This window comes from Gavialis gangeticus, unplaced genomic scaffold, assembly GCF_001723915.1.
Source record: "Gavialis gangeticus isolate Ggan-Ray unplaced genomic scaffold, GavGan_comp1, whole genome shotgun sequence".
NCBI classification, from domain to species: domain Eukaryota; kingdom Metazoa; phylum Chordata; order Crocodylia; family Gavialidae; genus Gavialis; species Gavialis gangeticus.
The window spans coordinates 146,982,998-146,986,030 of NW_017728992.1; the positions used below are offsets into that span (position 1 = coordinate 146,982,998).

A 3,033-nucleotide genomic window follows, 5' to 3' on the forward strand; every position below is an offset into this window, starting at 1 on the left:
GGGCTGGACCAAGTAGGACCGGGGGGTGTCCCTCCTTGGCTCTGACTCAGCTGCCCCACAGCTGCCTGGGTTGGGGTCCCTCCCTCCCAGCTGTGGGCCCCACCTACCTCTGGCTGCACTGGGAGTCCAGGTTGGGGTCCCACTGGGGAGTCCTGGGGGTCCCTGGGCTCAATGGGGGCACAACAGGCTTCTGCTCATGTGTCTCTTGCCAGGGACAAATTTAGTGTTCTGTCTTCCACAGTTCTGTTGTAGTGTTTTCCCTAATGATTAAAGTTGTGTTTTTGTTTTTATCCCTAAATTTAGCTGTCCTGAAATTGCGTAACACACTTCATGGGGAGTTTGTACCCCCATGACCTTGACCAACTCAGGGTCCCATCACAGCAAGTGACACTCCTGTTAATACAATCCAGTATACTGTTGTCTTTTTTTGCAACAAGAGTGCACTGTTGGCTCATATTCAGCTTTTGGTCCAGTATAACCCCTTTTCTGCAGTACTGAAACCTAGCCAGTCATTCCCCAATCCTTTTTTTTTGTGCACACAATTATTTCATCTCAAGTGCAGGACTTCACACTTGTCCTTGCTGAATTTCATCTGGTTGATTTCAGACCATTTTCTCAGCCTATCCAGATCATTTTAGATCCTAGCACAACTCTTCAGAGCGTCTGCAACTCCATCCAACTTGGTGTCATCTGCAAACTTGCTAAGCATGGATTCAATCCCATTGTCCAAATCATTAATGAATATATTAAATAATACCAGACCGAGGACAGATCTTTGGGGAACCCTACTTGATACCTCCTTCCAGTTAGACATTCAGCCACTGATGACTATTTGTTAAGCATGGTGATCCAACTAGTTTTTTACCTTACAGTACTTTCCTTTAGTCTGAATTTCCTTTTCTTGTTAATGAGAATTTTATGTGAGACATATCCAGGGGTCAAAAAAACCTTCAAGAAAAAAAACACAGGGCAACACACACTAAGCCAGTGCACACTGCTGAAAAGTGGAGCCAAGCATCCCAGAGCTGTGCTGCTGGCCAGACTCTGCACAGGAGAATTGCCATTGCTGCAGCCCCAAGGCCCCCCCCAAGACCCCAGGTAAGGTTGCTGAAGACAGCTCAATGCTGGCCCCAGCCTTCCCTAGCTCACCTGGGCCAGTTTGCTGCTGGCACAAGCGTTGCCCAGGGAAAGGTAGCAGCGGTGCACCTTGTCCCCAGAGAACCAAATGTCTACACGTCTGTGTGAGAGTGTGAGAGCCCGTGCCAAAGCCAGAAGCAGCTACCCTAGACCCATAGCCCCAAAGGACCCAGCTGAAACTCTTCATACCCAGGTGTTTCTGAAGGGGAGGAGCTGGGAACTCAAACCGCAGCATAAAGAGGAGCCTGGAACAGGCAGGAGGGGAGAGCGCAGGACCGGAAGGGAAGGAGTCAGGCCGAACAACGCTGGAGGAATCTGTGAGAGCCACGTGGCGGGCTGGCAGGAGGCTGCTACAGAGAGGGAACTCCCCGGAGAAGCTCTAGAGGAAGGTACAGTGCACTGGGAGGGTCAGGAACTGCTGGCGATCTCCTCGGCAGCTGGCACGAGAAAAAGGTACCTTAAAGACTTTAATAGAGGGGCACCATTAAAGCCTGGTACCATAGTGACCCTAAAAGGGGTACAAGGAAAAATGATAAATGATGACCTCAGTGAGATGAGGGTACTGTGATGACCCCAATAGAAGGCGCAAGAGGCACAATCCTATGGACATGCACAGGGGAAGGAGAGAGTAGTTGCACTGACATTTTGTTTCTTTGTTTATTGCCAAAAGCCGGGCCACAATCCTCCAGGACAGGAGGCGTGGGTTCCTTTCATTTTTTTGTTAAGGTAAAGGCCCTGGGGAGGAACCCAGCGGCTGAAAAAAAACCCGAGGACACCTAGACAACCGGTGGACCGGGCAAGGGTGTAGGGGTGGTGGAGCCCTCAGTGTCATAGGACGGTGGATGATGACTAGATGGAACTACCCATTCAGGTACTGAACATCTTCCTATAAATACCAAAGACGTGGCAGATGAGAGCATGGGTGTGTGGATCTCTGTCTAAGACTTGTCCCTCATTTCAGCGGGTGGGCAGAGGTCCTATGAAAACACGCATCTAGATCAGCTGTCTATATGTGTGTATAGTTCTTGGGAGGAGGGAAAAACAAAGGAAAAGGGCACTTGGGAGGGTAAACTACCCAGCTGGCCACTTGACAGTGGTGCATTGGCCGGGAATTCAGCAGTGGACTCCTAGAAGGGTGCAGGATGGAGCACCAACCAATATTGGCAGGGCTGGACACCCTGCAACAGACTTTAAATCTGAAAGCGCAGGTATTGCAGCAGCAACAACAGCAGGCCACAAGGCACACAGCTATAGAGGAGCACCTGATACAACAGCAGGTGAGGACACAAAGGACTCCGTTGGACATTAAGATGCCCAAAATGACCAAAGAGGACAACCCGGAAGCGTTCTTAGAAGTATTTGAGAGGGTGGCTATAGCGGCTGGGCTGGAGAAGGCTAGATGGGCAGGATAATTGGGAGTCCTCTTGATCGGACAGGCTCAGGCGGCCTACAGGGCCATGACCTGGCTAGATGCCCAGGATTACGACAAAGTAAAAGGAGAAATATTAAAAAGACTTAACATAATGCCAGAGAGGCACCGCCAAGCATTTAGAGGCAGAAAGAGAAGGGAAGAAAGGGTACCTTGTCTATTGTGGCAAAATTTGACAGACTTCTTAAATAAGTGGCTTAAACCCAAAACCGCTACCAAAGAAGACATATGTGACCAAATACTGTTAGAACAGTTTATAACAGACTTTGAAGAGGGCACCCAGAGATGGGTAAGGTGCCACTGCCCTAAGTCTTCATGTGAAGCCCTACAACTGGCAGAAGACTTCAACATGGCTCAAGGAGAGACCCACTGGGATAAAGGCACGCGAGGAGTGAGCTATATGCGGGAGGCAGACTGAAAAGGCGAGAGAGAGGGCAGAGAAACCCAGAAAGGAAGCCCAGCCAGGC

At 49.9% G+C, this 3,033-nt stretch overlaps 1 protein-coding gene and 1 long non-coding RNA gene across 2 annotated transcripts in view; one reads left to right on the forward strand and one right to left on the reverse strand.

Annotated features, from left to right (window-relative positions):
• LOC109304999 (carbonic anhydrase 3-like) overlaps positions 1 to 3,033 on the forward strand; it is a 93,240-nt gene that overhangs the window by 61,214 nt on the left and 28,993 nt on the right. The gene's annotated exons all lie outside the window — the stretch shown is intronic.
• LOC109305000 overlaps positions 1 to 3,033 on the reverse strand; it is a 17,787-nt gene that overhangs the window by 5,568 nt on the left and 9,186 nt on the right. The window contains exon 2 of the long non-coding RNA XR_002099531.1: positions 2,213 to 2,216. This is a non-coding gene — a long non-coding RNA (uncharacterized LOC109305000). The remainder of the gene's footprint in view (positions 1 to 2,212; positions 2,217 to 3,033) is intronic.